General features: G+C 37.8%; 1 protein-coding gene across 1 annotated transcript in view; it reads right to left on the bottom strand.

Moving 5' to 3' along the window:
• Window positions 1–11623: 11623 nt before the first annotated feature.
• PRRG4 (proline rich and Gla domain 4) overlaps window positions 11624–13923 on the bottom strand; it is a 17421-nt gene continuing 15121 nt past the window's right edge. Inside the window, exon 7 of the transcript XR_447993.3 lies at window positions 11624–13640. The gene's annotated coding sequence lies outside the window, so the exon portion shown is untranslated. The remainder of the gene's footprint in view (window positions 13641–13923) is intronic.

The following is a 13923-nucleotide window of genomic DNA, read 5'->3' as shown; positions in this document are numbered from 1 at the left end:
AGCGGGAGAGACCACAACAGTGAGAGGCCCGCGTACCGCAAAAAAAAAAAAAAAAGAACACTTGTCACTGGATTTAGAGTCCCCCCCAGGTAATCCAGGATGATCTCATCTCAAGATCCTTAACTTAATGACATCTGCAAAGACCCTTTTTCCAAATAAGGTCTCATTCACATGTTCTATGGATTAGGAGATGGGCACGGCTTTTGGGGAACCACATATTAGCTCCCTACAGCATATCCACTGACGATTCTTGATGAAATCAATTATTATTATGGTTACCAAATTGTAATTTTTATAACTCCATCTTTTCTTCTATAATAATTAGTTATCATTCTTCTACAAGAAGGAACTTTTCTTTATCTCCTATTTACCTATCTATTTATTTCAGTATAGATTCATGAATTTTTTTATTTAATGGATTTGTGCGGTATAGAAATAACTTAGCAGGTTCAGGTTGTCCAAACCCTGTGTATTCCAAAGAAAGGTTTGGCCCTTGCCAGGCTCCAGGGCCATAACTTCTAAGCACTTGGAATATCCTGCCTGTTAAGAGTGGTTTTGTTTACCTAAGGCCTTGGACCACACTAGATAGCTATGCTAACAATGTGATTTATGGTGGGGGCTTTGGACCACACAGTATCAGCTTGACCGCTGGAGGGGTTAGAGAATTAAGGTCAGTCACCAGGGAGTCAGCCATGCCTATGTGATCAACCTCCCCAAAAAAAAAAAAAAAAAACCCTGGACACCAAGGCTCAGGTGAGCTTCCCTGGTTGGCAACACATCATGTGATGAATGTCCTCAGCACTCTACTGGGAGAACACAACTTCAAGCTGCACCTGGTCTCCCTTAGACTCTACACTCTGTGCCTTTTTCCATTATTGATTTTAATCTGTATCCTTTCATTGCAACAAACTGTAACCATCGGTATAACAACTTGCCTGCCTTGTGAGTTCTTATAGCAAATCATTGAATACAGGGTGGTCTTGGGAGTCCTTGAACACAGGATTATAGTCTGTTACCATATTTATTTATTTTGATTTCAAATAGTGCCATGTTTGGCCCAGTACCCAAACATTTAATTACTTTAGTATAATTCCTCACAATAAGGAGCCATGTGAATCTCTTAAACAGGGAGTAAATGATCAAAGCTATAGAAAACATTCCCTTGCCCTTCCTAAAGTCCCACCCCATTCCACATCTTCAGCCTGGATGGAACATCAGTGTATCAACATGAGAAGTACAGCCCCTTCATAGGTTTACACACATACACACCACCACCACCACCACCAACAACAACAAAAAGAAAAAAAAACAATATTTCACTACTTAGGACAGTCCTATTATACTCCTGTTCCGGTTGTTTGCAAATGCAACTTGAGGCAAATATCTTCCAGAGGTTTTGCTGCTGGAGGATTGAACCACAAACCAAGGGTGGTAGAGCATGTGTTCTCAAGCCTCCAGTTTCTCATCTATGGCCTAAGAGTAGGGCACTAAAGCACACTCTGCCTGAGCAGAAATCCTCCTGCATAGCTGGTTTATATCCTCTCCCTTCTTTTGCTGCTTCTCTGTTCCCTTTACCACAAAGCCCCAGATATGGTGGTGGTAAAGGAAACTTGTTGGGAGAGATCTAGACTTCACCTAATTGTCGTGCATGTTAATATTAGTATATGTATATTAACTACTAAGCATATCATTACCTGGTATCAGATTCAATTTTGTCAAATGGGATTTCTCCATTACTTGAGATCCAGATCAAACATCATGTGGAAGTCCAAAACCCTCTAACGATTTTCTGCAAAGTCTAGGGAAACTTATAGTCTCTTGCTCAACATGTCTTCAAGTTTCTTCTGCTTCCATGAGTTGTTTCTCTGTTCAAGGGAGAAATTGAAATTCAGTCTCTTTTTAGAGTTACACACACACAGACACACACACACTCATACAGAACATTTTTGAAAGTAACAAAGTAAGCACAGACTATTCATTATACTAGTTTTATTATTTTTATGCATACTAATATTTTTTGCTACTCATGTAACATGGCTGCTTGCTCACAACGTTAAAAACTCAGAGGAAACATTGGTCATGACATGTTGTAGCAGACTCCTCTGGTGCCCACATGACATCCCTTGGCTCACCTCTGAGACAGTGCTGACTTACCTTGTGTGCATAGCAGCCTACCCCAAGACCCTGCCATGCATCTTTCTGCATTCTGCTTTCTTGGGCATCACTGGAGCTCCCCAGAATGCAGGGGAGTTTGTATTTCCCCATCGGGAGAAATCCTCAATCAATAGAGAATGGATGTCCAGCCTCCCAGCTTCCAGGTGGGCTGTTATGGGAGGCATTTTTCATCCTTCTCAGAGAGTGGTCCTTATAGAAGTGAGCCCCTGCTGCCGACAACAGCAACTTTGATAATATGCCCTTTGGTTTGTTCTCCTGTCCTGCCTTTCTCCCTTCACTGTCATTCTTGCTCCCTCCCAATTAAACTACCTGCCCCCAAATTGTTCTGCTTTTGGGGGAACATGTCTTATACTATTGTTTGATATAACTACTTAATTTTAGTGTTGTGATTTAAATTTGTATGTATGAGCTGTCCCAAGTCTTAGTCATTGAATCTTCTCCTATCAGCTATGGATTGGCTAAGGGGACAAGAGTGAAGGAAAGAATGTTGCTAAAAGTGCTAGAAGCTACATCTTGAAAACATGTTCAAGAGGTCAGAACTGGGACAATTCCAAAGAAGTTATGATACAAGGGTGAAACAAGTGGGCTGGGGTCTTTAAAAAAAAAAAGAAAACAAAACTGTAGTCCTTCCGAACAAAAGCTTATATGCCCTCCCCCACCCCCCAAATAAAAACTAAAGATATACTCTTTGGAGAGACAGAATAGCATAATGCTTAAGAGCATAGACTCTGGAGCCAGGCTACATTCACTCAATTACTGCTTCTGCTGCTTACTGTGTGAACTTGGGTAGACTACTTACCTTCTCTGTGCCTCAGTCTCCTTTTCTGTAAAATACCTGCCTGTAAAATTATTACTTAGTAATAATACCTGCCTCATAGAGGTATTAAGAGAATTAAATAACAGTATGTGCTTGGAACAGTGCTTGGCATATAGTTTTCAATTTTTTTTTAACTTTTTATTTTGACAGGGAGTAGAATGAAGAATAATACAAAGCATATCCTATATCATTCATTAACATTTCATAAATGCTAACATTTACTACATTTGCTTTCAAACTCACAGGCACACCATTCTTCTCAACATCATACTGGAGGTTCGGCCAGAGCAATAAGGTGAGGAAAACAGAAAGAAAAAAATAAAACCCCCTTTATTTGTGAATGTCATGTTTATGTCATAGGCAATCCTAAGGAATCTATTTTAAAAAGTAGAACTAATAATTGAATTTAGCAAGATCACAGGATACAAGGTCAATAAGTAAAAAACAATTGTATTTCTACATAGTAACAATAAACAATTGGAAAATACAATTTCTAAAAATTGAGATATTCACAAATTCTTAATTTCAAAGTATTCAATCCAGTGGCTTTTAGTATATTCATAAGGTTGTACAACCATCGCCACTATCTAATTCTAGAACGTTTTTAACACCTCAGAAAGAAACCTCGTGTCTAATAGCAAACACTTCTCATTCCCTCCTCCCCTTAGCCTTTGACAACCATTAATCTACTTTCTTTATGGACTTGCCTATTCTGGACTTTTCATATAAATGGAATCATACAGTGTGTGTGGACTTTTGTGTCTGACTTCTTTCACTTAGCATAATGTTTCCAAGGTTCATCCATGTTGTAGCATCTATCAGTACTTCATTCCTTTTTACAGCTGAATAATATTCCATTATATGAATATACCACATTTTGTGTATTCATTCATAGGTTGGTAGACATTTGGGTTCTCCACTTTTTGGCTATTATGAATAATGCTACTATGAATATTTGTATACAAGTTTTTATGTGAATATGTGTTTTTAATTCTGTTGGGTATACCTAAGAGTTGGAAAATTAAATTTTAAAAATAGCATTTTGAATAGCATAAAAAGACACAAACTGCTTAAGGATGAATTTAACAAAATATATGCAATCCTTGTATACAGAAATCTATGAACATTGCTGAGAGATATTTTCAATATCTTGAAAAATACATTATGGATTGGAGGACTCATAATTGTTGAGGGTGATTCTCTTCAAATTTTTCTATAAATTTAATGCAATTCTAAATGACCAAAAGTATTTTTATTTAGAAGTTGACAAGCTAATTCTAAAATATACATGGAAATGCAAAGTGCTTTGAATAGCCAAAATAATTTTGGGAAAGAATAAAGTTGTAGGACTTACACTACTTCTTTTCAATACTTACTACAAAGCTTCAGTGAGCAAAACAGTACAGTATTGGCGTAAGGATAGACAGAGGTGAATGAAACATAAAAGAGGGCCCCAGGTATATCATCAATTGATTTTCAACAAAGATTCCAAGATAATTCAGATAATTAGGTGGGGAAAGGGTAGCCTTTTAAACAAATCTTGCTAAAACAATTGCATAGTTGAATGGAGGAAAATGAATCTCAATCCTAACTTCATATATACACAAAAATTAGACTTACATGTTAAAGCTGAAACTGTCAACTGTCTAGAAGAAAACAGAGGGAAATCTTCACAATCTTGGGGCAATGATTTCTTGACAGGACACACAAAATAATGAACATAAAAGAAAAGCAGATAAATTGGACTCCATCAAAATTTAAAACTTCTGCATTTTGAAAGACACTGCTAAGAAAATGAAAAGGCAAGCTATGACTAGGAGAAAATATTTGCCAGACACATATCTGACAAAGGACTTGTATCAAGACTATACAAAGAACACTTGTAACTCAAAAGTAAGAAGAGAAGCTAACCAATTAAAAAATGGCCACAGATTTGAATGAGCACTTGATAAAAAGAAGATATGCAAATGGATAATAAGCATATAAAAAGATACAAAAATAAAATTTTTTTTAAAAAGATACTCAATATCATCAGTCATCGGGGAAATGCAAATTAAAACCACAATGAGATACCACTACATTCCACCAGAGTGGATAAAATTAAAAGACTGTAACAGCCAGTGTTGGCAAGGATGTGGGAGCCACTGGAACCTTCATACGTTCTTGTTGAGAATGTGAAATGGTTCAACCACTTTGAAAAATAATTTGGTAGTTTCTTATAAAATTAAACATACGCCCATCTATTACCAGCAGTACTACTCTGAGGTACTTACCCAAAAGAACTGAAATTATATGTCCACACAAAGACTTGTAGAAGAATGTTCATAGTAGCTTTATTCACAAATACTTATCAACAGGTGAATAAACAAATTGTGATATACCAATACAATGAAATACTATTCAGCAATAAATAGGAATAAACTACTGGTATATGCAACAATATTCTGCTGAGTAAAAGAAACCAGACACTAAAGAATACATGACATATTATTTGATTTAGTATATAAAATTCTAGTATAGGCAAAATTAATCTATAGTGACAGAAAATAGGTTGGTGGTAGCCTGAGGCTGGAGAGTCAGGGAATTGATAGTAAAGGGGCAGATGGGAACTTTCTTCAGTTGGGATGATTGCTACTTGGGAGTCTACATTTGTTAAAACTCATGGAACTGCTCAGTGAAGATGGCTCCATTTTATGGCATGTAAATTATACACCAGTGAAGTTGTTATATGTGTAAAAAAAAAAAATCAGAGAATACAAAAGTGCTCTTGGAAATTAAAAACATGACAATCTAAAAATTTTTAATTTAATAGAGTTAGAAGTTAAAGTATAAGAACTTATGCAGGGCTTCCCTGGTGGCGCAGTGGTTGAGAGTCCGCCTGCCGATGCAGGGGACATGGGTTCGTGCCCCGGTCTGGGAAGATCCCACATGCCGTGTAGCGGCTGGGCCCGTGAGCCATGGCGGCTGAGCCTGCGCTTCCGGAGACTGTGCTCCGCAATGGGAGAGGCCACAACAGTGAGAGGCCCGCATAATGCAAAAAAAAAAAAAAAAAAAAAAAAAAAGAACTTATGCAGAAAGAAGAATGGCTGGAGAAAGAAATTGGAAATAGTGGATCAATCCAGAAAGTTCAATATTCAACCATTAGGAATCATACGAAAAGTAGAGAAAACTGAGGAGAAGAAAGTGGCAAAAAATTATACAAGAAAGTTTTCTAGAATTACGGGGCACAGATCTTCACATTAAAAGGAGGCACTGTTTGCCATGAACAATAAATGAAAACCAAGGCCCAGAATTGTGAATTTGAGATCACCAGGGATAAGAAAATTTTCCAGTTACCAGAGGATGGAAACTAGAACACAGGAGACAAGAACAAAAACAGGGAGACCAGTGTTATGAGTGAATTGTGTCCTAAAATTTTAGATGTCGAAATCCTAACCCTTAGTATCTCAGAATGTGACTGAATTTGGAAATGGGGTCTGTAAAGAGGTAATTAAGTTAAAATGAAGTTTTTAGGATGGGCCCTAATCCAATATGACTAGTATCCTTACAAGAAGAGGAGATTAAGACAGATGCAGAGAGAGAACACCATGCAAAAACAGAGAGAAGATGGCTAATCCACAAGCCAGCTAGAGAGGCCTCAGAAGAAATCAACCCTGCCAACACTTTAATCTCAGACTTCTAGCCTCCAGAATTGTAAGAAAATAAATTTCCATCGTTTAAGAAAAAAGAAAAAAAAAAGGTTTCCAGAGGGAAATAAATATGTCAAGGAATGGAATCAGAACACTGTTAGAATTCTTAATGGCGATTAGATGCTAGAAGATGTTAGAGCGATATCCACATTATGCCAAGTAAAATGATTTTTTAACCTAGAACACTACACTTAGCTAAATTATAAATCAAATGTGAGAGTACAGAAAACATTCAAGGTCATGCAAGGACAAGGGATTTGATCCACTCTTTTCAACTACTTTTCCTTTGGGTGTGTCTTAGCCGGCTAAGGAAGAGGACCAATTTCTCAAATTGTTCTCAATATTATAATCTCTGATATAAGTACTTTAATCTGTTTAATGCTATTTAATGCTAGGAATTGTTGGAAAATGAACAAGAATGAAATGAAATGAAAATGGTAAATAATGAAACATTACAAAGTTTTCAAAAGCTGTAATAATACTACTATTGGGTGTTAACTCACGTTTACATAAAACTTTACAATTGAAAGACTTTTAACATGGTCAGAAGAAATGAAAGATCCTGTAGAGCAGCGGTCCCCAACCTTTTTGGCACAAGGGACCGGTAGTTTCGTGGAAGACAATTCTTCCTCGGATGGTGGGGGGCGGGTATGGTTCAGGCAGTAAAGCAAGCGATGGGGAGCGATGGGGAGCAGTAGATGAAACGTCAATCACTCGCCCGCCACTCACCTTCTGCTGAGTGGTACGTTCCTAACAGGTTCGCGTTCTGGTCCGCCGCCCAGGGGTTGGGGACCCCTGCTATAGAGTAAGCGTTTGGCCTAGGGACTGGCACATGATAGATCCTTATGGTGGACACACCCTAAGGTGATCCCCAGTGATCTCTCACCTCTGGTATTCAAATCTTTGTAGAATCTCCTTCCTTAAGTGCAGGTGGAAACTGCGACTTTGTTCTAAGCAACAGAATATAGCAAAGATGATGGGATGTCTCCCTTGTGATTATGTTACATTACATAAGGCTTTATTTTGCTAGCAGACACACTCTAGCAATCTCTCTCTTGGCTTGATGAAATAAGCAGCGGTATAGAGGAATCCCATGTGGCTGGGAACTGCGGGTGGCTTCTAGGAACTGCAAGTGGCTTCTGGAGCTAAGGTGGCCTCTAGCCTCCAGTCCATAAAGGCCTTCAGTTCTACAGATGCAAGGAGATGAATTCTGCCAACAACCTGACTGAGGCTGAAAGTGGATTCTTCCACGATACAGCCTGCAGATGAGAACACAGCCTGGCCAACACCTTGAGAGCAGCCTTGTCAGACCCTGAGAAGAGGACTTGCTAAGTGGTGCCTGGACTCTTGACTCATAGAAACTGTGGGATAATAAATGTGCGTTTGTTTGAAGCCATTAGATTTGTGGTAATTTGTTATGCAGCAAAAGAAAACTACTACAGTGCTCAACAAATGTTAACTGATTTGAAATGTAAATGAGGTTAGGTCTACTGTCTAATCGCCTCCTTTCTGACCATCCTCTTGGTTCTGCATTGTTTAACCCCTGCCCCACGTCATCTGGTTTGTGACAAGAGATTCTGATTGATCTTGCCACCCGCCTTGGGATGATTCTTGATGTCTGAAGTAGAGAGCTGCTAGATTTTCTGCCCAATATCTGCTTGCCCCTGATTTAGTAACAGCATCATCTTCTTTTAGGGAACTGTCTCTCTCCAACTTCCAATCATGGTATGCTATCCTCTGGATACAGGGTGGGCACATGAACCAAGCCTGCCCACTCATTGGCCCAGCTAAGGTCATGTGACCCAAGCATGGCCAGTTAGTGTTTTGGTGGTAACCTGTGGGCTTTGGATGGGAGAAATTGTTTCTCTGCAGTCACTAAGCAGGTATAATGTAAGCCTGTGGCTGTGCCTTCCCCTGAAAATGGAGAAAGCCTGTGGGCAGCAGAGCACAGTGTTAACACAAAGAAGCAGATTTTAGAACTTGAGATATTAAGTCCCTGAGGACAGTTCCAACTGCAGACTTCCCAGTTTTGTAGACCAGTTTGAATTTTTTGTGACTTTCAACTAGAGTTCTGACTTATATAGCATCTTTTAGACTCTGCCTCCTAATCTATTTACCAGTGACCCTGACATCATTTCTTCTGGTCCCTGAGCGAGAAAAATACGCTGAGTCAGCAATGGACTTGACAATCCTGCATTAATTTTGTAAGGACATTTCTAATCACCCTCACCTTCCAAATCTCTGTGGTTTTAGCCCTCAAAGTTCTCCTTCTTAAGCATATTTAATAAGCTGTTAGGACAGGTTCTATCTTTAGATGAAATGTGGCTATTCCACCTAGTTATTTAGAGGTTGTGTCTGTGTTTCATTATCTTGTCACAGCAATCAAAATCTAGGAGATATATACATATATTTTATAACTTTTTTTTAGAGATTCATATATATATATATATATATATATATATTTTTTTTTTTTTGGCTGCGCTGGGTCTTCATTGCTGCATGCGGGCTTTCTCTAGTTGTGGCAAGCCGGGTCTACTCTTTGTTGTGGTGCGCGGGCTCTTCACTGTGGTGGCTTCTCTTTGCTGCGGAACACGGGCTCTAGGCACGTGGGCTTTAGTAGTTGTGGCACACAGGCTCCGTAGTTGTGGCTCGTGGGCTCTAGAGCACAGGCTCAGTAGTTGTGGCACATGGGCTTAGTTGCTCTGTGGCATGTGAGATCCTCCCATGGCTTGAACCCATGTCCTTTGCATTGGCAGGCAGATTCTTTTTTTTTTTTAATTAATTAATTTATTTTTGGCTGCATTGGGTCTTTGTTACTGTGTGCAGGTTTTCTCTAGTTGTGGCGAGCGGGGGCTACTTTTTGTTGTGGTGTGCGGGCTTCTCATTGCGGTGGTTTCTCTTGTTGTGGAGCATGGGCTCTAGGCGCGCGGGCTTCAATAGTTGTGGCTCGCAGGCTCAGTAGTTGTGGCGCACGGGCTTACTTGCTCCGCAGCATGTGGGATCTTCCCCGACCAGGGCTTGAACCCAGAACCCCTGCATTAGCAGGCGGATTCTTAACCACTGTGCCACCAGGGAAGTCCGAGGATAAATTTTTGAATTTCTTGAAATTTTACTTATAGACTTCACCTAGTTAAATATTACATAAGAATCATAACTAAAACAATACACTCTTTTTTCCTACTCTTCAACAGAATATAAGGAAGTATAAGTAAAAAAAACCTTTCAGTTGGTCCTAAGAAAACTTTTCGTCTTAAAAGTAATATTTTTAATTAATAAACTTTACTTTTTAGAGCAGTTCAGAGCAAAATTAAGTGGGAAGTATAGAGAGTTCACATATACCCCATCCCCACACATGAACAACCTCTCCCACTATCAATATCCCACATCATAGTGGTACATTCATTATAATTGATAAACCTACATTGACACATCATTATCACCTAAAGTCCATTATGGTGTACTCTTCATGCTGTACATTCTATGGGTTTGGACAAATGTATAATGACATGCATCCACCATTACAGTATCATACAGAGTAGTTTCACTGCCCTAAAAATCCTCTGTTCTCTACCTATTCATCCTCCACAACCACCCCCTCACCCAATCCCTGACCACCACTGATCTTTCTATATCTCTAGAGTTTTGCCAATTCTAGAATATCATATAGTTGGAATCATAGTTTGTTGCCTTTTGAGATTGGCTTTTTTCTCTTAGTAACATTCATCTAAGTTTCCACTATGGTCTTTTCATGTCTTGATAGCTCATTTCTTTTTAGCAATGAATAATATTCCATTATCTGAATGTACCACAGTTTATTCACCTAGTGAAGGACAACTTGGTTGCTTTCAAGTTCTGGCAATTATAAGTAAGGCTGTTATAAACATCCATATGCAGGTTTCTGTGTGGACATAAGTTTTCAGCCCATTTGGGTCAGTACCAGGGAGCATCATTGCTGGATCAAATGGTAAAAGTATGTTTAGCTTTTTATAAGAAACTGCCAAACTGTCTTCCAAAGTGGCCGTACCATTATGCATTCCAACCAGCAGTGAATGAGAGTTCATTTTGCTCCACATCCTCACCAACATTTAATGTTGTCAGTTCTGGATTTTGGCCATTTTAATAGCTGTGTATCTCTGTTGTTTTGATTTGCAATTCTCTAATGACATGCTGTTGGACATGTTTTCATATGCTTACTTGTCACCTAAATATCTTTTTTGGTGAGGTATATGTTCAAGTCTTCTGCCCATTTTTTAAATCAGGTTGTTGGTTTTCCTACTGTTGAATTTTGAGACTTCTTTGTACAATTTGGATAACAGTCCTTTATCAGATGTGTCTCTTGCAAATGTTTTCTCCTAGTCACTACCTTGTCTTCTCATTTCCTTGATTAAAGTAATTTTAAGGAGTATAAGTATTAACATTTATGGATTATTCAATTGGATAAAAAAATTTAAGGTGGTCTAAATGTTGAACATGAAGTTATGTTTAATGATAATCAGAGTTTATGTGTATGATACATAGTATTACTTAATGTGTTTCTCTTAAGTTGGAGGTACTATTACTCCTATAATTTAGTATAACGTTACTATATTTTTTTGATTTTTAATTTATGTATAGATATAGGTCACAGAAGTAAATTCAGTTTTAAGGAGTAATATATTATAAATTTGCCTCAAACAATATATTAAATATTAAAACTGTGTTAAGGAATATTGCACTTTCACAACTGCAACTAAACTGTTTAAATAGAAAGCTAGCACCACTGGGTGAAAGATACATACAGCAATACCATGCTGTAAACATTGTTTTGAAAACATGCAACATGTTGTTCACATTTAACTCATATAATTATGAGCCACTATATGAAGAAGAATGTTTAATTGAAACAAGCAACAAATATTTACTTAGTGTAAAGTTTATTCACATGTATAAAAGGTGTCTGTGATAACAAATCTGTTAAAACCAAAATATAATCAAACCTGCAGGAAAAATATGCATTCAAAAATGGGTTGCTTTTTGCAGATAATGAAAATGCTGATAAATTTGTACTGAATTGCCATAAACTCTTGAACTGTTAGGGAAACATTTGTAAACAACAAAAAAATGTTGACGGAAACACACAATACAGAAGATTGAAGGCATCATTATATGTCATATGTGTTCCAAAATGCTACACAGGCAGGATCTACAAAAGAATCTAGTTTTTAAAAAAATTACAGAAATTCTAGACACTCTTCTAGTGGTATAAATGTCACATACAACATTTCAAATCAAACTGGTAACTAATTTATTTCATTCAGTTAGAACAAAAGCAAAATGAATAATATGAAATTAAGCTTTTAAACAGCACTAACAAACTTTTTCTCACTAAAAAATTCTCTTGCACATATACGAAAAGTACACACATACATAACTTATCTGAGAAATAGGAAAAAATGGTTGGAATTTTACAGGCAAACGGGAAACCAGACACAGAGTACGCTGTTGCTCTAGTTTTTAATTGTTCTGAGAATTTTCGCCCAGCTCTGTATAATCACTCAGAGGGCACAATATTAACAGATGCAAAACTTTGACACAGTCATAATTTGTGCTCTTTGATTTTTTTCATCTTGAAAAGAGAATATTCTGTGTAGAATTATCTAGCCTACTGAAGGCATAACCCTAGTAATGTGTATTTGTCTTTTTCTAGGCTTATTCCCTTTTCATACCCATGTTACATTCACTTCCTGATTGTGATAGAGGGGAAAACTGATATACCTAACTAGAAAGTTTTGTGTCAAAAATAGATTTAATGGTTAACACTAATCAGTTATCCAGGGAAGAAGCACAAACAAAACAAATTAATCAAACCAGAAAACCCACCACCAAAAGTATACAAGGAATAGAAAAGCGTGAATGGGACAGAAAAATGTGTCAATTTTTTTTTTTTTTTTTGCGGTACGCGGGCCTCTCACTGCTGTGGCCTGTCCCGTTGCGGAGCACAGCCTCCGGACGCGCAGGCTCAGTGTCCATGGCTCATGGGCCCAGCCGCTCCGCGGCGTGTGGGATCTTCCCAGGCCGGGGCACGAACCTGTGTCCCCTGCAACGGCAGGCGGACTCTCAACCACTGCGCCACCAGGGAAGCCCATGTCAATAATTTTATATTGATATTTTCCTTTTAATTATTTTAAGTATTTGTTGATTATGGTTCTATCACATTTTCTTTTTTATATTTAAAGTATTATTAACTCAACATTAGATGCTCTACAAATACCAGTTATTTCATAATCTTAATGATAAATTCTAGATTTGTTCAAGTCAGAGCAACAGTTTCACACTTAATGATGGCACATGACAAATCTAGGCTACTGCTGGGGTGACAGGGGTTGTCACAGGCTCTGAAGCTAGATTTGCAGTTAGATTCTTGTGAGTCAATGGGAGTAAACAAGTTCATGGAATATTTCAAATTGTGATTCAATAAAAGATATATCGTATCTTATATTTTTATTCATCCTAAGAAACACATGTGTGAGAATACATATACAGATATGTAATATATGCACCTATATACATTTATGTATATATGACAAATGTTTATACATTTCTCATACAGACTTAGAATTGTCTCTACTTTATAATTTCATAATTTGAGACAGTGTAATTCTATATGTATGAGATGGGCCTAGAAAAGTGTGCTTGCTCATTCTAAACCTAGCTCTCACCAACATGTTAGATTGTGGTCAAGCTATCCTTCTATGCCTTCGTGTGATTGCTAAAGTGAGTAGAGTTTGCCTCCGACCTTTTAAAGAGGATTAAAATAAGGGCAAAGTGCAAAGTTACATGAGGAAAAGTGCTTATGTAAGCCAAGGTATGACAAATGGTAAAATTTTTATAGGTAATGTAGGTGGCTTTAAAAAGACTTCTTCCTAATTATATCTAAATGTTGCCAGATGATTTCTTTGTAACACGCAACCAAAGAGACTCTGAAAATATAAAAGGTAAAGTCTTTAGCAGTCTATAATGATTAAGATCTTTCTTTTATCTGCATTAAGTTCATGCTGTCTTAAAAGAGAGACATACACTCAAACACACAGTATAGTATTATTTATATTTTCTAAACATTTAATTTGGAAGGAATTATCAAATGCATGTGAGTTTTTTTTTTTTTTTTTTTTTTTTTTGTGGTACGCGGGCCTCTCACTGTTGTGGCCTCTCCCGTTGCGGAGCACAGGCTCCAGACGCGCAGGCTCAGCGGCCATGGCTCAC

Source organism: Physeter macrocephalus, chromosome 16 (assembly GCF_002837175.3).
Source record: "Physeter macrocephalus isolate SW-GA chromosome 16, ASM283717v5, whole genome shotgun sequence".
In the NCBI taxonomy this organism is placed as follows: Eukaryota; Metazoa; Chordata; class Mammalia; order Artiodactyla; family Physeteridae; genus Physeter; species Physeter macrocephalus.
The sequence above is the reverse complement of the archived record's forward strand: the minus strand, read 5'-3'. Positions and strand labels throughout refer to the sequence as shown.